This window comes from Gavia stellata, chromosome 1 (genome assembly GCF_030936135.1).
Source record: "Gavia stellata isolate bGavSte3 chromosome 1, bGavSte3.hap2, whole genome shotgun sequence".
Lineage (NCBI taxonomy): Eukaryota > Metazoa > Chordata > Aves > Gaviiformes > Gaviidae > Gavia > Gavia stellata.
The window spans coordinates 76,477,632-76,499,427 of NC_082594.1; positions in this window are offsets into that span (position 1 = coordinate 76,477,632).

Genomic DNA, 21,796 nt, shown 5'->3' on the forward strand with positions numbered 1-21,796 from the left:
GCTTTCTCAGATGCTGCCTATCTGTAGGTTTTTCACTCCTCAGGTACACAAGGGCATGTCTACACTTAAGTACAGACATCTTGGCTGGCTCCACTGCACTCCCCTGAACACAGGAATGTGGAGATGCATAGTGCCATACAAACTTGTGATCTTGAAAAACACCAGGTAACCCTGAAGACACCTTGCGTGTTTCAGAGTTATGCCCTGTTACACATCCAGAAATGCCCCAGTTTCAAGGAGACTGGGCATCTCAACACCATGTTCATGCCTAAACGCAATTGCAATACAGATAGCAGGCATTCCTGCATCCCATAATCCTGGAAGGATTGGTCCCATAAGTGTTCCCAAAACATGTCCCCAAAGTGCGTCTCATCCAGTGCAGCTACAGGTATGCCTTTTGATGCAAAGGGAAAGAGGATGACTCATGCCCCACCTGTTCTGTGTTGTAACACAGCAGTCTTACAAAATGTCTTGGAGCAGTTCCCACCCCATTCCAAGTGGTTTCCAGCCCATGCTGACCTCCTCCCAGGAGAACATCCATGTCAGAAGGCTGTGTGTTCTTCTGGGCTGCTTCATCCTGAAAAGAAGGATCCAAGACTCCTCCAGCCACACAAGGAAGTGATGGCTCCCAGCCTACAGGTTTGGACACTCTCTTACTCTCTACTCCAAACCCTCCAACAGATATTTTTTTCTTTTTGACAACTCTTTATAGTAAAACAGGGAAACATTGCTGGAAGCAGGAAGCAGGATATCCACGTTTCCTTGTTCTACCACTCCGTGGCTGGACTGTGCAAAACATTTCCAAAATCTGCATCTCTCATCTTGTCTGCTCATGGATACCTGCATCTTTCTCTCTGTTTTGTTCTGTAGAATAAATACCTCTAAGCATTTAAAACCACCCCCATCCTTACAGATAAACATTGCAAAAGCAGCTGTGGGTCAGAGAGACTTTACTCCAAAATGATCCTGTTGCTGCCAAGTGTGTAATGAAGTACTTGAATGATGATGTTTCCAATGAATTGGTGAAAACTTGATATCAATCAAGATTATGGTATGTGCTATTTGATTGCAAAATAAGAAAATGGAATCTTCAAGGCATATTAAAATGGCTTTCAAATTTTTTTATGCTACTGTAGCAGTGCAGTTAAAACTAAAGCAGGAGAAGCACACATCAGATTTTATTTCTCAGAAGTATTTTTTGTGAGATCTCCCATTATGCCCTCTAGGATTCTTGCTTTGCAGATCAACAGCAGTGAGAAGACAGGATATGACTTGTTAGCTGCATAATTTCCATTTAAAATTAAAATAGTGTTGGTACTGACTAAGTTGTTCCTGGAATTTATATACATTTCCCAACCCATCTGACAGCAAACTTCAGCTCTGTTATGCTTCTATGATCTTTCCTTCATTAAAATGTGTAAATAAATGATGTGGTAAATTATCTCATGTCTAACTCTTGTCTTTTGTTATTAATCTAGAGGGAGATGAAGTTCTTAGAACAAGGCAGGAAAGACAGAGGATACAAGATGATTAACTTATCTTCAGTTCCACTCACAACAGGATTTTTTTTAATATATGTTTACTCCCTAAAATACATTTTTCTAATTGCAGAGGAGAGATCCCTTTATGACAATAATCTTTTTTCTTGAAGTGGTAAAGAAAAACATCCTCCATTAGAGGTTTCCACAAATTGAAATTAATCTTGAAGGAGTTCTCCAGAGGCATTACAGGAAGCAAAGGAGGGGTTTTTTTTTTTACCTGATTGTTCATATTCTGAAGAGAAAGAAAAAAAACTCACCTCCATTGCTCACTCTTAACTAAAAAAAAGTAAGTATTATTTATTCATTCCTCATGCAGAAGATTGCTATTGCCGATAGGCAAATAAAATGAAGCACTCTTTGTCCCAAAGAGTTTATAATTCATGTTTGCGTATGATGGATGGGAGAAGGATAAGGAAAATGGAAGAATAATGGCTACAGAAAAAGGTTCCTGTGGGCCCTTTGGTTTATTTTGCATATGTCAAGGTAATATGACAAATAAACATACATCTGTGTGTATGTTGCATTAAATATATGTAATACAAAATCTTAGCTACAGTCTGACTAAAGCTGTGTGTAGATGCTATCTCTGTCAGCCTTGTTTGTGGGCAAAGGACTCACAGTAAGCAGAGAGAAGCCATGAAATAAGGGCAATGAAAAGCCAATGGAAAAGAAGCAAAGGCTGATGGGGAGGAGGATCAGGAGTGCGTGGGAACAGGACCACATCCCAGCAGCTGGGCTCACGTGACAGGGAAGCCCCATCCCATGTGCCTGGAGGAAGACCTATGGGCTGTACCAGCAGACATGTGACTTCCCAGATGATGGTCCCTGTTCCTGCTGTTGAGGGGAAGGGTCTCATATTCTTCATGCTCCCCAAGAGCCCAGAGTCATAGAATGCTGCCAGCACGGTGGGGAAACAAACTGGGAACACTGAGCTCAGACACGCCAAGGTGCTTTACAGAAAAGGGGCTCATGGACCAATTTGAAAGTTCTTTCAGACAGAAAGAATGAATATGTGCTCCAACTATCAATCAGATGCCAATTAAATAATTTAATAATAGTCAAACCACATACAGAGCATTCAGTACAAGCTTCTTTGGTGATAGGAGAATGGACAAAACTGTTCACAATGGCAGACCAAATGAAAAAGTGAAACTGAAATCTCAGCATCTTTCTTCTATAGTTGCACAGGCTTGGCATCTTTCATGAGGAACCTCTTTGCTCTCTTATGAAAGGGAGCTCATGAGTGCCGGGAAGCCAACATTCATTTCAGAAAAATACTCCTGTATCAGTGAAAAAGGATGGTTATGCACACACCCCCCATAAAAAAATAACCCTTCCTGGCCATGTTGCCTACAAGAGCAGACATCTGCCTTTGCATTTGAAAATGTCCACATGGTGCCAGTTGGCATTTTAGTTGGCAAAATGTGCACAAGTAGGGCACAGACTCAGAACAGTAATTAGCCCATTGAAAATGTAATGAAAATCTGTGCGCATGGGTGGCTTAAAGATATTTAAGCATGATGATTAAATATAAAATGCCTGTAGTTTAAGAGACTGTCTCAGTGGACATATTTAACCTTGTAAAAATTCCAGAGCTACCAGGCTGCTTCATAGCTGTAAAAGAGAGAACAGGTGGATGGTTGTACAGGCAACCAAGGATTGTACAGGCAACCGAAGATCAGCCTTGTGTGAGTAGTGGGAAGGTGCAAAAAGAAAAGGTGCTTTAGGCTTTCGGTGTCCAGCATGGAAACAAGCAACAAACACCACTCGTTCTGGTCCATGAAGGAGACCTTGACACCCCTGCCCTCCTACGATAAAGTCACAGCCTCCAACGGGCTTATGAAGGGTATTTGTAACTGAAGTAACTCGTGGCGAAGGGAGGGTACAGTCCTGTCTTCTGGACGTCAGCGCTTCCCTGCCAACCTGAGGTGGGCATCTGTGAGAAACTGCACATTTGTGACCTCTCCCGCCAAGCAGTATCTTTGAATACCAGGGTTTTGGGAGAGGGGTCAGGAGAGCAAAGAGGGGAAGTGGTGATACCCAGCTGGCTCTGTGAAAGGCTGGATGGGAACAATAATAACGGTTGCATTTCATGCAGTAGTCTAGAGACGACAGCATTTGACTAGGACATGCTATTCCCTGGGTTCCCACCCCCCCCCGGGGCAGAGGGTGCCCTGAGGGCCCGAGGCAGCTCCTTTCCTATACCTTTGGGCAGCCGTGTCTCTGTTCAGCGAAAGGTACAGCAGTGCATATCCCTTTGCCTTCAGTTCTCATTATCCCCTTCACTGCCTGCTTTCCCCCGATTTAGACGTTTCAGGTTCACGGAGTGACGGGTGACACCTGCCCCATCAGAAAGCAGCCGCTGCGCGGTGCCCCCCCTACTTTGCTGGGAGCACCGGGCCAGCCCAAGGAGGGATGTCCAGCAGCAAAACCACGAACGATGCTCTACCTTCCACACCCGGGCGGGGGGCACCTCACTTCCCTGGCTTCATGATACAGCTGTTGAGCACTTCATAGAGCATAGACACATCTGTGTCCCACAGACTAGATCCCAGAAGTTAATGGGCTCTCTTAGCCAGCACTGCTGCAGTTTGCAGCCACCCAGAACACTGCAGCCTCTAGCCGGTAAGCCAGAGACTTCTGCACCACATGAAATACTGTAGCAACATCTTTATAAGGTATGGGAGCAAATGACTTCATTCTCTTGCTTATTCTCTTGACATAGATGTTAACGAGAGGAAATGGCACAATGCTAAATTAATTTAATTTAATGATTTTGATGGTACCAAATAGGGAAAATAGTACAAGCACAGTCCTTTCTAATTAAACTGCAATCTTGTGCTTTTCTCCAAATGCTGCAACCTGTTTCTGAGATGCAGAATAATTTCTGCTTCCAGAGGCCTGAAATTATTTTTCAAGACGCATATCAAAATAATTTTCTCTTTCAGCCTTTCTTGTGCCTAATGTTTTTCAATTCTGTGCAACATTCCTACAAAGTTATTTATAAAGCTTCTTAGCTTCAACCAGCCCTGCAAAAGCATTTTGGATATTGCTCAAAACATGTTAAAACATAAAACGCTATTAGAAGTGTCCATCAAAGCACTGTAATAGATGCTTAGCTGTTGTGGATAGTATTGATTTCTCCGAAAACCGTGAAGCTGATGATTTATATAAAATCAGTAAGAGCAACTAAAATGGAAAACTGAAACGACAAAAGAAAAGCCATAGTTACAGAATTAAGTGATTTCTGTAAGCCCTGAAGAAGAGCAGAAGAACATTCCCAGGTGTTTTCATGTATAACAAATGTTAATGAAGGGGGCTTGCCAAAGGATGGTTCACTCCTGTCAGTGCATTAGCAAAGGTGGGGTTATTTTAGAGACAGATGCTTTTTTTTTTTTTTTTAATATGTAATTTCTTTTTGTTTCTGTTTTTAAAAATTCAAATTTTAAAATGTATTTGACTTTGAGTTTTTCTCTCTTCCTGCATTCACTCTTTACTCCCATCAAGAAAGCAAAATTCAAAGACAGAAACATGAAAAAGCATGAAAAAGCATAAGGGTAGTTTCAAAAACCTATAAAAAAAAGATCCTCCCACACTAAATCCCTGCCTCCTTTCCCAATGCTTGAACGAAGATCATGCAGACCAAAAAAAACCAATAAAATCAATTTTTGGATGGAAAAATCAAATGGTGTTCCCCAACGCTCAGTATTGGGACCGGTCTTGTTTAATATCTTTTATCAATGATCTGGATGAGGGGATTGAGTGCACCGTCAGTAAGTTTGCAGACAACACCAAGTTGGGTGGGAATGTTGATCTGCTCGAGGGTCGGAAGGTTCTGCAGAGGGATCTGGACAGGCTGGATCGATGGGCCCAGGCCAACTGTATGAGGTTCAACAAGGCCAAATGCCGGGTCCTGCACTTGGGTCACAACAACCCCATGCAATGCTACAGTCTTGGGGAAGAGTGGCTGGAAAGCTGCCCTGAAGAAAAGGACCTGGGGGTGTTGATCGACAGCCGGCTGAATATGAGCCAGCAGTGTGCCCAGGTGGCCACGAAGGCCAACAGCATCCTGGCCTGTATCAGAAATAGTGTGGCCAGCAGGAGCAGGGAGGTGATCGTGCCCCTGTACTTGGCTCTGGTGCGACTGCACCTCAAATACTGTGTTCGGTTTTGGGGCCCTCCCTACAAGAAGGACACTGAGGTGCTGGAGCGTGTCCAGAGAAGGGCGACGAAGCTGGTGAGGGGTCTGGAGCACAAGTCTTATGAGGGGCGGCTGAGGGAACTGGGGTTGTTCAGTCTGGAGAAGAGGAGGCTGAGGGGAGACCTCATCGCTCTCTACAACTACCTGAAAGGAGGTTGCAGAGAGGTGGGTGTTGGTCTCTTCTCCCAAGTGACAAGTGATAGGACAAGAGGAAGTGGCTGCAAGTTGCACCAGGGGAGGTTTAGACTGGATATTAGGAAACATTTCTTTACTGAAAGGGTTGTCAGACACTGGAATAGACTGCCCAGGGAGGTAGTTGAGTCACCATCCCTGGAGGTTTTTAAAAGATGTGTGGATGAGGTGCTTAGGGACATGGTTTAGTGGTGGACTTGGCAGGGTTAGGTTAATGGTTGGACTTGATCTTAAAGGGCTTTTTCAACCTAAACAATTCTATGATTCTATGATTCTATGAAATGGTTTAAAAAAAATTAAGGGAGTGAAAAATGTTCACATCATTGAATTTTTAAAAATTTTTGGGAAGACTGGTTTTTTACTGATTTTTTTTTTCTATTCAAATGGTGTAAGAAGCATATTTTTTAAACTATCTTCTTTTCTTTGTGCTGTAGTGGTGAGCCCTGACACAGCCAGCTAATCAGAGCTCTATTCAGCCAGGCACTGCATGCATTGTGGCAAAGTTGTTTAATTTGTAAATTTGACAGTAAAATAAGGGGGGTTTTTTCAGATTGGACAGAAAGGACATAAGAAGGGCAAAACACACGTCTTTAGAGAGACTCCCAGCAGGCAATTCAAGGACAACCCTTTCACTGGTAAATTTAATCATTTAACATCAATCCAATTTAGGTTCTGTTGAATATTAGGAGGGAGCAGTCACTTTTATTATGTGGAGACAAAGAACTTCCTTCAAATTAAATGTTTACACTTAAAAACAAGAAGTACTTTATTGTGTCCATCCTGTCTGTTTCTCAAAATTCATTCACATGACGTAGCACCAGTTTACTTGAAATGAGAGATTCTGCTTTTAAGGGATATTGTGACACTTGCAAATGGGTAATGGTTCTGCCACCACTACTAAACTTATCTGAAAAAAACCCCACGATTTCTCTTTAATGAGTTTGCAGCTTATTTTCAGAAGTTTTAGGGACTGTAATGGCCATGAGGGATCTGTGGGTCTTAGCCAAGTCTGTCTGTCTGAATAGACTGTCAGCATTGGCATTTTCTGGGCAATCTCTCTACTGGTCTGAACTGACTTTTAGATCTAATCATTATTCAGTTAACGGGGGGCGGGGCGAGGTGGTGGTTTTTTCCCTTCTAAGGCTTCTGTAGAAATGAAATCTGCTGCTGTGCAGACAGCCACTATAAGGTATATTCCTTACTTTGTATTCTTGATTCCATCCTGCTCCTGCCCTACTCTGGATTAGCATGCAATTTTGTTGATGCATTGGCTTTCTGCTGATCCATTTCCTTAGAGACAACCTTCCCAAATAAAACTTTTGAAAATACAAGCAGGAATGGTCTCGTTTCAAGGATCAATGACAATTCTAAAAAGACCAGTAACAAACTCTTCTAGGCTGTTTAACTGCACTAGAGAGTATCTGAACCACTGACTCACTGCAGGCTACTACTTTTTGCTGAATAATTCTACATGCAAGTTATTTTAAATGTGACCTACAGTCTCCCAAAGCACCACAGGCTCATCTGCTTTTATATTATAAACATCCTGTTTCTTGAAGACAACATAGTCATGCAACTTTTGAACCAGGATGAAAAAAAAGTTGACGCAAACAAACTGCAAATGCACCTACTGTAGCACTGGAAGTAATCTTACAAAAATAAGTAGACCTGATCATGTCAAATGCAAGGCAGTTGTTTACACACAGGTTCTACGGACTAAAATTTGGCAGAGGTAGAAATTGGAAGTGCCGGCTTCTCTTTCCGAATGTGCCTTTAACGTGTAGCTTGTGTTTCTCTATATAGAAGACATTAGCATGTTTCTAGCCTCAAGAAAATTATATAGGGGAACTTGGATATTCACTGCAAATTATTTCCTCATGCTACAAAGGTCTGGGATTTTTTTGGCACCAAAGTGCTGCTATGCTACTCTGTGATTTGCCTTTTCCCCTCAGTAATTCACAATGACAGACTTTTAAACAGAATTACATTCCCCTAAGCAGTTTCCCGTGCTCTGGAGATGGGCAGGACAGCACAGACAATAAGAAAACATGACTGGAATACAGATGTGGCTGTCCTTGTTGTTTGGCATCCACACAGAGATAGGTGTTCAGCCTTTATTCCAACAATGAAAGAACACTTTGTGCTCTCCGTGCATTTTATTTTATTTCTGAGGCAAAAGCAGTATGTTTGTGAACATGCATAAAAGGGGAAACAGGTTTAGGAAAGAAACCCTGAATAGACCACTGTTTCTCAAAGGCTGAAAGTTGCTATTCTTGTGAGATTGGACCTTTAAGGCAGCTCAGCTCTTTCACAAGCCTATTGTTGCTATGCAAGAATGCTCCCATTGTGGGGACGTATTTTAACTGGTCTCATCCCTTATGTCTGTGCTATCGATTTACAAATGAGGAGCAATACAGCAATACGTCTTTTTAAAAAGCTTCAGAATAGAAAGTCCTACTGTCACACGTGGCTGTAATAAAACAAAAACTCTTTTTGAGCATCAAACCTGCTGGAGAGTGAGAAGGATCTGTTGTCTTTTAGGCACAGAATGGTTAACATATAGCCTGGAACATGCCATAGATATCTTCCTGCAAGATCAGTATGTCTATAGGGAGGATAACTGTACTTTTATGACATTTATTTATACAAACATTTTCCATGGCTGTGAGAAGGAAAAAAGGATAAGCTTGCAGATATACAGAAGCCCATGTATGGCACTCACATACATTAATTGTTAAAGAACTATTAAATGTTTTGTGTCATTTGGGATGCATGTTCTGTGGCTTGTACATACTATATAAACAGGAAATAATATTGCAGTAACAGATTATGCACTGGCATAGCTCCATCCACTCCCATGGCAGGACTTACCATTTATAAATTGATAAGACAGGTCAGACTCTAGCCTTAAATCTTTTCCTTCCTTGCTTCCTGATCTAGGATGCTACAGTCTTTCCATGATGCTGGCCAACTATCTGAGAGACTGGCGAGAAGTGCTACAGAGAATTCACAATTAGCCTCTATGGCTCTATTGCCAACAACCCTTCAATCATCAAAGATTCCTTCTGAATCAATTTGGATTTTGCCCTTGTTGCGGAAGAGGAAGGATCTGATTCTGCTCATAAAATTTGTAAGACTGTTTGTTATTAAATTATTTTCCTTTTTCTTACAATTTTTCCGTGCTGCTGCATAACATTCAAATGTGAACTTGCTTATGGTCAGACGCACTATGGATTGTATTGCATTAGCGTGGAAAGGTCACACATGGAAAAAAGGAGCAGGACTGGTGCAATTGGCACTGAAGCACCTTCCACAAGGAGAGGATTAACAGAAATGTCTGAGGTAGATCTCTGTTTTTGGATGGACAACATGAAGTCAGGCTCGCAGGCCCAGGTCTGATCAAAGACTTGGTGCTTCATGGTCAATTTTGAGGCCCTTGGTCCTCCAGAGTTGAATCCAGGATTCTCTGTAAGCCTCCGTCATGGGGAAAATTTGGTACCTTACAAAGGGAACCAAAAAGGCTGGTTTGTTTGAGCCAGGAGCTGTCGAAAAGTTTGCTTGAATGAAATGTTGAGCCTCATCTCCTAGGCACCTTATTCAGCTCTGCATTGACCTGTCTCTATTCCAGATATGCAGCCCAGAAGACTGTCCTGAAGGTTAAATGCTGTTACCTTTTACTTCAAAAGGCTGAGAAAGGCATACTGCTAGATTTCTTCTATATGGTGGATGCAGTGCAAGGCTAATCTTTTTTTTATAATGCTGGAGTCCTTAGAGCCTTGAAGCCAGAGTTTCTCACCTAGACTAAAGGTTAGGCAAGACAGATGTCCTGTTGTATTATTAACACAAAGTTCAAGAACCATGGGCTAGGTTTTGACTGCTTTTAGGGTACTTTTCCCTCCTTGCTCCAGACTTCATGACCAATTGAAGATAAGGTACAAAAAGAGTTGTGGCAAACCAGAATCTAGGATTTCTCTTCCTGAATGAGTGGACCCCAAGCCATGCTTTCCTTGACCCACAGAAGTTTGATTTCAGTTCTGTGTCTTCAGCTGCAAGCTGCCCACCCTTCCTCTCCTCTCCCCTCCCCTTCCCTCCCCTCCCCTCTTCTTTCCGAAAGTACAAAGTTTCCCATCAGGGTACGCTGCAGGGACATGTGGACTTCATAGTCTCAGTGGGCACTTCAGACTGGAGGGGACCTCTGCAGATCATCTGGTCCAACCCTCTGCTCAAAGCAGGGTGAACTTCTGATCAAGATAAGGTTGCTCGGACTTTGTCCAGCCCAGGTTAAAGTAGCTCCAAGCCTCTCCGGGCAGCCTGGTCCCTCTCAGAAAGCCACGTACTTCTTGGTCCTGTCAAGATGCACCAGGTCTTTCCCTGAGACTGCCTGCCTGCCTCCTTGGCAGGAACACCTAGAGTGAGATTCATCCTGCCTAAAAGCTGGATGTCTGATCTTGACCTCAGAGGCCTTCAGTCTATGACAAAGAAATAGCTGCTCTTAAAAGGGAATTGTGTGCCATTTCTCTCCCCTGATCATAGAGGCAGCAACCAGCAGAGTTGCTATTTAACTCTTAGAGGAAAGCTCCTTTCTCAGGTTCAGGGGTTTTGACCTAAGCCAAATGAGAGGAAGACACCAAGCACTTTGGCTTGCTTGAGAGCAGAATGTGAGCAGAGACATAACTGAAGGTGTCTGAGGAACTTCTAAACTATTTTGGTGGACTAATATGTCAGCAAATTGGAGGAGAAGATCTCAGGATCACAGTTTTGAACTAAAACTGAAATTTGAAAAAAGACCCAATTGACCCAGTGTTGAGCTGTAGTTTGCTTCACCACGTTTAATTAAATGACTGTTAGTCACTGAAGCTTCGTTTTTTCTCTCAGCCTCAGAGGCAGAGATCCAGAGAGAATATGTTTGCTTCAGTTCCCTCTTTCAAAGATTATGCTAAGAAGATCAGGATAGTCAATTACAAATGCATCAAGCAAACAGAACATGTGAGGAATTTTCTTCCAAGACAAACAGGAGGTCAGGAATAATCAAAACCTCTCAATCTCTTGCAATAAAATAGTAATAAGTAAAAGGTGTTGCTCTCCAGGCAGCAAAGTCTAAAGTAGCCTTTCAAAACAAACAGAAGGTTTCTGCTTGTTTACTCCATTATCTTCAAGCTGCTTAGCTGAGATTATATTCTGTTTTCTCCTGCAGCTGCCTTCTCCATGGTTAGTCTTATCCCTGAAGATTTCCTTTCTCCTTCATATCTTGCATCATTCATATTTTGTTATCCCACTCTGTTAGAAATTGCTCTGTCCTATCTCTTGTTATGTTCCTTAGCTAGCTTATTTATTTTCTGCTTTTGTTTTCTGCTCTGCCTTTTCCCACCTTCCTATTTCAATCTTGCCCTTGGTGAGCTCCTGTCTACCTAACTACTGTACCTAAACACGGCCAGATAAGACCTCCCGCTGGGAAACTGCAAAGACTCTTCCTGCTCTCTACTGACTCTATGGTGAGCAATGGAGTTATTGAAGTTCAGAGGACGGTTCCACTAGGAGCCTAAAACTTAGAAGCAAGCTGGGAGAGTGGGACTAATATTTCTTCTCTTACAGATTTTTTTAAGTTTAATCCCTTCTTTCTACTCTTTTTCAGTGTATCCTCTGGCTTTCTCCGGTTCTTTTTCTCTAACAGTTCCTCCATCCCTTTTAAGGCTGTGCCTGCACAGACAGCAGAGCCCCTCTCAAGCTTGGATTGGTTTGAACACCTCACATCTGAACATAACACCTTCCTTCTTTGAAGCATTTCTGTTTCAAAGCTTCATTTCGGGCCCTGCAGCAATACTGGGACACTGCAGGAGAGTAGAGTCTCTGTACTCTATGCTACACTTCCCGCATTGGAAAGGTAACCTGGATGCAGTAAGGGCATCTCCTAGTCTTCCTGGGTTCATGTAAAAGTCAGGTACAGAAGTGAAGCCTTTATGCAAAAAAAGCTGCTCTATCATTTTTTCCCTCTCCCAAAGGCCATCTGTTTTGCCCAGTTTTACGAATGACCCAAACTCCCATGTCCACTCTCAAGGCCATTTTTGAGCAGCTGGTCTCCACCTTTACGCCTACAGACATGTTTTCTTGTCCTGCATCCACTCACAGCACAAATTAAAAAGGCAAAGGCTGTGTCCAAAAAATATCCTCTTGTCTGAACTCATATGGCCTATGCTGACAAACAGCAGCTCATCACTCACTACCCTCATTCTTGCACACAAACCTGCTGAAGGTGAGCAGGGACACCGGGAGCTCCCTGCCAGCCCAAGCTTCCCAGAGTCCCTGCTGGCAGCACAACTTGCTCACTGCTATCTGCACCTCACCAGTAATTTCTGAGAACACAGTATCAAGAAAATTATCTACCACATATCAGGAAGTGTGGGAGGGGAAGAAGTATTTTTATATAAAATTAACCAAAAAAATCCTCAGAATTGCTAGACTGAAGTCTGTAGGGCAGCTGAAGTAGTTTAACAGCAGGAGGTTTCCCCGGTTTTTGGAAGAGAGAGCACCAGCCCTGCACAGCACCACGTATGGCTGCTGGGGAGCTGCTGGCCCTGGAAGAATCACCTGCAATGTGATCAGGACTAATGTGTTAAAACCCATGTTGTATGGACATGGCATTAAAGCACTCAAAACCAGGATGTGAATTCAAGAGCTACTAAACTCATTGTTCTTGCCAAACTCTATTCCTCTCCCCCCGCTTTTTTTTTTCATTAAGAAGAGCTGTCCATGCTGCTGGGAGCACTGCAAGGAAGGTTAATCCAGACACTTACCAATTAACAGTTTACAGGCTGTGTACAGGTATGAGGAATAAGAATTCACCACAGACAGAGAAGGGCTTAATGGTCTGTTCGAGAGCAGCTTTTCAGCATGCCAGAGATTGAGTTCCCTTGGAAAGAGAGGGATCTCCAAAACAGCAGTAGGAGATTCCTCTGTTCCCTCATTATACTTGGACGCTGAGCTACAGCACAAGCCTCTACTGTGGTTTAAAGCTAGAGTGTCTTAATTGCTTCCCGAGTTACACTTATTATAGGAGCCTTGATTAATTTCTCCTTTCTGTTGCAATTCTAGTCAGTGCAAGAAGTTTTTGCTAGTGGCGGGCTTGCCTAGGGCTGTTATTCCTAAAAACCCTTCAACAATCTTTATAAGTAACCAGCATCCACCAGAAGGCAAATGGCACTCTCTAGAAATGCATGATGTTAAATGTGTCAAGGAATTTATGTTTGCAAGAAGCCACTCAGGTCATCAACCTGAGGTCCACTGCTGTGTATATACCTGTCCCTGCTCTAATGGGACTCCAGTTTTAAAAATGCTTCAGTTTCTTTAATCCCCCTAATCCTGTTAAAACTATTGCTGAGCCGTAACCCCAGATGGTAAGAAAATTCCTATTGCTGTTCAGCCTAATTCATTCACCACTGAATTATTCCTCTTTGTGCCACCACCACTGTCTTTCAGCTTAAACAGTCCTTTTTCCCACAGTATTTATAGGTAAGAGCTAGAGTGCCTCTAGAGAGAAACAGACAGTGGGCTCTTTTAAAGAGAGATTCCTGTACCCACTGCACCTGGGATGTATTTAGGCACCTAACATTAGGATCTCACCTAACACAGGTGCTGTCTGTACTTACAGCTGTCTCGTGCTCTGTAGGAGCAAAGAGGGGAGGAGAACAGGCACATAAAAGAGCACAGTGGCCATCCCCTGCAACAGTTTGGCTTTCATATTAGTTTCATCTTTCTGCCAGGGATGTTTCTGCCACTTTTGAGGGGCTCAGTTTGCTCCTGGTGGTCCTTTCCATGCTCTGAGAAAGTGAGAATTTCTGATGCCCAGGTCAGGCAGGTACTTCAGCTCTCTAACAGCCACTGCCCTGTGCTGCTTTCCCAACACATGGAAGAAGAATCTCAGACGTGGCTACTCCGGCACTCTGCTCCAGCAGGACATTCCCCGGTTTTCTCCCTAATGAATATGAATTAGCAAGGTTCAGATTTGAAAACAAAACCTCTACAACAGAGCAGCGATGAACACTGTAATATCCAAATATCCCAAAATATCACCAAAAAACTCCTGCTCAGGACTTGCCTAACCTTACAAGCACTGGAAGCTTCCCTGTCTCATCAGGTGCACAGAAATCTGCTGCTGTGCATGACTGGGACCTTCTGCATCTTGATGCTTTGCTACGGTGACATCTCTCTTCCCAGGAACTAGACAGAGCCATGTTTAAGTCTTCTCATGGTCTGAACTATATTCTGTACTCTGAGTTCTTGTAAGATTGGCTTGTACGGCTGGGACCCCAACAGCAGGCACTGGGACTGTTTTGTTCATAAAATACCAAGCTCACTGCCTCTTCAGTGCTTGGGGATTCAGTCAGGTGTGTCGTTGTCCCCCTCCCATCATCCCTCCCCCAATTAATTTCCCTCTTTCCAGAAGCATAACACAAGCAGGGAGGGATTAGCTGCTCTGGGTGGTCCGTCTCCTCTTGCAGCCAGCGCTGAAGCTCTGCCAGGCTGCAGAGAGACATGAATCCAGGAAAAAAGCAAAGCAGCAAGCCTGAGCCTCCGCAGCCTCCTGACCACGCACTCACCCACATCAGGGAGGTGCCAGCCCTGCTGCCTTCCCCCGTCTGGTGCACTGTCTCAGCGCACCTTTAAGCATGTGCTTACTTTCATTGTTACTAAGAGCACTTGCATGCTACATTACCCGCATCTTGCCCCATCAGCTTCACCATGTTTTTAGAACATCTACAAAGCAGCTTTTTAAAATTTTGTTTCATCCCGAGCAACAACCAGGCCACGTACATCCCACGAAAACATCCCACCCCTCAGATTCCTCTGTGCAACCACCTCCATCCCCTGGGATTTAAAACTCTTGCCTTCTTTGGCCAAGAAGACTCCCTCAGGCCCATAGCTGTCAACCTTTCTCTCAAACTACTTAATTGATTAGCATAATGAAGTTAAAATGAGAGCAATTACTCTCAAGATCAGTATTTGTATTTTTTTTAGACCCGTGGAAGGGCTTATGAACTGCAAGCCCGCCTGTTTCTTCCTACAGCAATACCAGCTGGTCTGGAGAATGACGTGGACCTCGTCTCACTCCTGTTCGTGAGCCCCTGGCAGCTACAGTACGGGCTCATCTCAAACACACAGGTAATTGCTAACTGTGTTTTGTAACTTGGGATGCATTTTGGAGAAGGTGGATGGACGAGACGGCAAGAGGAAGCTATTGTTTTGCCTAGCAGAGGGGAGGTGAAAGGCAGGCCAGCTGTAGGTAATCAGGGTGGAAAGCTGCTGCTGTGCCATTTCAGAATTGGCAATTTGCAACCGGGAGAGACTTTTTTTCTATCCTGCCAGCTGGAGGCTCTTGGCAAAGTGGTTATGTTTTTAGAAGCTAAACAAATTCATCTTTCTTATTTTTCCCCAGAGTTTTGGATTTTACCTCAAGAGGTTGGATCTAAAGCTTTTTATCATATCTGAATAACAAAAGACTTATTAAAAATGAAAGAGGATACAAGAAAAATAGGAAGAAGTACAAGTGTTCAGCTGTATTCAGCAAATCAGCTGCTTTTTGAACATATGAAATCTAAGTGGTTCTGAATTTATTTATTTTCCATTCATGAAAATAAACAATTTTACACTGACACACAGTTACCACTCCAGTTTATGTTCCTGTAAAGATATGCAGGGCTTTGAGTTGTCTTGTAGTGCTGTACATAATCAAGTACTTGCAAATAATAGTTATCATATTTATAATGCTCTGACAAGGGGATCATTCTCCCATGTCATAAGAAACTCTACGCCTCTTATCTTTAGTGAGCTTTGATGTATGGCTTGAACTTGTGGTATGCGACAATTTTTTCAGCAATATAGGGTTAGTTTTGGGTTTCTGTTTTAAAAATATATTTTAATGTCTCTATTACTTTCCTCTGGAGATTATGCAGGCACAATGATTTTCTGTTTAAAATGTGTTGAACTAAAAGGCTTAAAGTTTAAACATATCTTTGGGTTAATACTGGTGTTTATGACAAATGTTCAAACATAGAGACCATTTGGCTTGGTCTTTATTACAGATAAAAATTAGCCCTCCAACTTGTGCTGTGTATTATACCTATCTGGGTGTGACTTCAAAACCTTTTTGTCACCTGTCCCACATCTGCAGCACAACACACTGTAGCCCTGAGTCAGTAAAGCACATGCTGAAATTTGAGCACATGCTTAAAAGCATTTTACTTATTCGAATATGCTCAAGCACACGCTTCTATACTTACGTGTTTTGCTCAGCTGACATGATGAATTGCCTAACTGCAATGTCCCAAAACATCTGCTCTCAGGAGAATTATGTCATGTAGATTTACAGAACTTCAGGAAAGGAAAAAGTTACAAATTCAGTCTAACCTATTACCCAGACTTTTTTATTTGCTTTATAAGAACACAGGATAGGAAGGTACTTGCAGGATCAAAACATTAATAAAACTGCTTTGCAGATATTTGAGTTTGAAGGTGGTTGTTCAGATGACCATGGTGCTTCCTCCTGACCTGGGAGCCTTTGAAATAAAATCAAAATTATTTTGCATGAATTTGTCAATGAATTGAGAGGATGGTATTTCAAGAAGAGCAACACCCAGAATTTGACCTTTTCAGCTGTACTGAAAACAGCAGTCACTTTGTGTTACCAGCTATTGTGAAATTAAGGTTCAACAAGCATGGAAACAGTCTTTCAAGAGGAGGTAAGTCACAACGCCTAAGAGCTGGGACCAAATTTCCCAGGTCCTGTGACCCTGAGAGCTACTCTTCAAGGGCTTATTCAAAACTGAGATACGAACACATCAGGGATATGAAGCTCTTGGCCTGATTAAGATTTGGATAACTGCTCTTTCATTTTTGCACTTTTCCAATGGAAGCACGTTGCTGCTGATTTCCTTCTCCTGTTTTCTTTTCATGCAGTCTTCATAGCTGAAACAAGTGGAGGGAGAAGAGGTAAAAAATCAAGCATATGTGCTGTATCTTCCTTTCTGGGTCTTAACAGGCCTGAGCAGTGTGTGATGTGCAAGGAAGATTTCTGTGCAATGAATCCTTTCCTATAGTTCGAGTCATCGAGTCATCTTCATCAAAAGAAAAATCTCTTCAAAGCACAATTGCTGAAGATGTAGAATTTTATTTTCAGAAAGGAATGAAAGACATGTCTTTCACTAAAGGCCCCTCCCCTGAGCTTGTTCCAAAAAACTACTTCGCTGCAAAATGCTGCACTGTCTAAAGTGAAACAGTATGAGGAACACAGCCATATTGATCCAGATAACTTCAAACTTGAAGATAATTTTTCTGTTTACAAGGTATTAAAAAAATTAGTCTGCTGCTATTTTTCATGGGTTTGGAAAATTGAGTATTTTAAATTTTTAGTATTAATATTCCCATTGCCTTTTATCATTATCTAAATTAAACCTTTTGATTAGACTGTTTTGATTTTCCAAAAGAAATACTTCATAACCTTTGTTCTGCAGGAAATACCCGCATCTCGGGTTTTTGTTCAGATGCAGGATGAGAGCTGTACTTTTCAGTACTTCCGAGAGAATGAGCTGGTGGTAAAATGCTTTCTGCTCTACGAGAAGACTGGTGATAAATGCAGTAACAGCTATTGTGTATTAAGTAAATGTGGTATGAAATGTGGTTTAGAGTCCCATAAAACAGATGGTAATGATTCTCCTCCTAACAAGCAGAGAAGCTGTGAATTTGCAGCTTGAATTCAGTGTCTGGGAATAAGACCCAGCAGGGCAAGAGGGAGTTACAATATGGCGATCAGAACTGTCATGACAGGCACATGCACGGAACAAAGCTCGTTTCCATCAGCTTTGGGAGAAGTCTCCCACCTGCACAGAGGGTTGCATAGAGAAGCTGCATGTGAGAGGGAAAGAGAGGTTAAAAATGACGATGAAGAATTAGTATTAGATTAAAAAAAATCTCTGAGAGCCTAATCTGCTTTTCTAAATCCCTGCTAGATGCAAGGTTTGGAGCCAAGTTGCTGAAGCTTCAGCACTGTGCTGAAGTGCTGTCTAATTTCTGGGGATCTCTTCACCTCACAGGTGCAGAAAAATATGCATTTATACAGCTAATCCTGGCTGGGATGAGAGAGATATGTCTTCTGGGAGATTCTGTCAGCGTGATAAATAACATAACTAATTTTTAAAATTAATGAAAGGACTGATTTGGTGTAATTAGTTATGTTCCAGATAAGGCAGGTCACTGTGTACTATTTTATCTATGGCTTTAATTGCTGAACTAAGGCACATTTTCATGATGTCAGTGCTTCAACTCTCAGTCCCTGTTGCCCCTCCTGACTCAACAGCTCCAAAATCTTCTCAAGCACTCTTTAGTGCAGATTTAGGGCTTTAATGGTGGAAATAAATCACAATAAAAGAAGTGTTCAGATTTCTATTAGATCATACATCTTGAAAAAAATAAAGTGGGCTGTATTTATGGGATAAGATTTTGTGGGTCTGAAAAAGGCTTAGAGTCTCCAAATCTGAGCTCCTCTATGATGCTTCGGGGAAGAAGGTCCATATGGCCTTGGGGTGTTGGAACAGAGAAAAAAATAACCTGACTAGTGAGGCTATATTACTGATGTATATCAAAATCAGCTGTTGAGATCCCAAAAGTGGGAGGGAAGTTGAAAAATTGGATGAGATTCACAAAGAGATAAGCAAATGATTACAAAATGTAAAACATGACTTCTAATGAAAATTCAAAGAGCTTAATCACGCTAGGTTATCAAAAATATACCAAGAAATTACTTCTTCCCTGCCTGGCTGTCTCCACTGGGATCAGAACATGGGTTCTTCAGCCCACCAGATGAAAGTGTAACTAGCTCAAATAGCTGGGAGCTGAAAAGCTACTCCAATTCAGATATGAAATAAAGCTCAGGTTTTTAAGCTGAGGGCGATTTATGGCTGGAAAGAACATATGCAAGGCTCTATGTTTCACTGGAAAATTTTAAACAAGGACTGATGACTATCTGAAAGAAACAATCCAGTTCAAATCAGAATTAGCTGATCTTTGTTGTGCAGAAGATCAAACCATAAGGTTGCTATGGTGCCTTTTAAGCTAAGAAACTACGGAAAAAATCCCAGAAAAGAAAAGCTTTATTCTTAGGCAGTTTGATTGCATGTAGAGCTGGCTGAGCCATCTAGAGCTCAATAATGTCCAGGCGCTGGACATTTACCTTAGACTACTTGTCTATTTTCCCTCTCTGGCCAGTCAGAGAGATGGCATCATGACTCATTTCACTCTCAAATAGGTCAGAGGAATTGTCCCGTAGAAGTATTACACTCACTGACCACAGATGGAGCCTAACTGACTGGCTTAAAATATCTATAGTGCTTTTAGATAATTTATTTTAAGTGAGATGAATGCTACTCTCTTTTCTCAATATACCGTTATCAGTGGAATTTTTAGATTGCACATTTTTTTAGAATAATCTCTTTGAGACGAAGAGAGGGCTTTAATATATCAATAGAAGCATGAAGGCACTTTCACTCCATAGATAATATTCTGAGGCATTATCAAATTTAAATGATACAAGGTTTTTATAGCTGCTTCTGCTATTAAGTTACATGTCTTTCTACAGTGATTCTGGGATGTCTCATTAACTTCCGCAGAGCTGTACAATGTAGTTAAGGGAAAAGTTCTGTGCAAATATTTTACATTAACTTTCCTGAGCACAGTCTTACTTTTCTTGTAAAGAACCAAGATTGTCTTCAATGGAAGTTTTTCCCAGGAAAAGAATGCAGGATTTAGCCCTTGGCTATGCTGTGATTCTTAAAAGGAATATGTTTTTTTTCCTTCAGTATTGTTAAAAAAGCTTTAGATACATAGATACATCACAGATCTTGAACGTACGCAGATCAGTATGGACCAAATAATGAATTCCATAAATGTGGGCAAGCTGGAACAAATCTTGTTACTAGTTTCAGAAAAGGGAAGATAAATAATAGATTAAATGGATCTGATTTGTTGCGAACTTTAATGGTGGTGTTACTTGAGCTCATTTTGAGAGTTCAAGCAATGCAAAGGTAGAGGGGAAGGCTTTGTTTGTTGTTCTGCGTTCTCCAAAATGGACATAAGCCTGCTTACCATCTTAATGTGTCTTGCATTCTGTCCGTGAAGAGGTTACCAGATTTAATATCACTCAAAAAGTGTCATAGCCTGGTTTTGGCATTTTGTTTTTTTTTTTTTTTCTTTCTTTTTCTTTTCTGGCATCAGGAAGTCTTTCACTTTAAAATGATTGGTTTCAATCTAGACAGTGTTTGTCTAAATAAATGATGGTCACTACTACTTCTTGACTCTTCTTTATTGCCTGTGTGAAAGGAATTCTTTTTGACTCTTCTTTATTGCCTGTGTGAAAGGAATTCTTGGCTTGGGTCCATTTCCAAAAGGAGAGATGCTAACAGGGGTTGATGGGCACAGTATGGAAGCCAATAACTACACGCATCTGGAAACAGCACTCTTGGCCACCGGTCTGTTTTCTTCCTGACAATGCTCACAGCATTGTCAATGTTACCACAGTGGACTGCTGAAACACAGTGTTTTTTTTTTAAAAAGGAATAGAATTACCTTCAAAAAATTGTTCATAATAATGGCTTACCTGTCTTGCCTGGCCTGATGTTGTGCAATATACTTCACATTTTGCACTGACTTCTTCAACTATTGCAGATTGGTCAGTGTCCTCAGCCTTCACTCTCATAAAATCATGTCTTTTTATCTTATCTGTGACAGATTTCATGTTAACTTCACTGGAATCTGATTTTGTCTTTCCATGGAGGCAGCTGGAGCATAAACCATGTCATATAATGAGCAAGGACAGTCTAAGGCCAGAACAGTACAAGAGCCAAAGCTTGCATAGCTTATTTAGGATCAGGTTTTAAATATCTGACATGTATTCTTATATTTAGGGCTAACACTGCTGTGCATTTGGAAGAGGCAGTAGCAAGCCTGATGTCAAATAATGAAGTCCTTTGTTTCTATGCTACTAAAGTTCACTGCGTACTAAAGTAATTGATAGTTGTGCAAGAATTAAACTATGAAGTCTAAATATGTATAAAATATCATTGTAGAAGTGCAGCTAGAGGTTCCACATTTAGGGCTTAAAATCAATTTTGAACTGGAAGTAAGGATGCAACTACTTTATTATGTGTGAATAACAGTGTATTCACACATGAATTACAGCACTTATTCTTTCAGTACATAATTAATTTCCCCACAGTTTACAAATAAACTAGTTAATTAATGAAAAAAGTTAACATTTTTCCTAAGAAACTTAGGGCTGTTTGTCAGCACATTTTTTGTTTCCTGTGCAAGTTCATTGTTTAAATAAAATGGTCTTATCAAATTCCTAGATAACTACATTCATTACAGTAAGATCTGTAGATTTTGTGTGCCTTTTTGCGACTAGGTAAAGGCACGTAGATTTTTGAATTAAACATTAGCCTGGGTAGAGTACTGGCATGGAAATATCCATTTTAAAAGTTGTAAGCTATGGGTCGCTCTCATACTAATCAAAATAAGTGCTGTCACTTTGGACGTGAGGGAGAATCCAAGTATGACTTCACTGTGACTGATCTACTTTGCTTAGAAACGTACCTGGCCTCCTTGCCAGGTATCTTTTCAGAGGCATCTTTTCATTATCTTCAGATATCAGATCTACATGTTCCAATATGTAATTACTCTCAGAAAGAGAGGATCTGTTTTCATGTTGGAAGGTTAATTTGTCTAACTTCAGTTTACAATTTTTGGAGCTTGCTTTGCCTTTCTTTGCAAGGTTAAAAAGCTCTCAGGTATTTCTTCTATATGTATGCACCTACTGCAA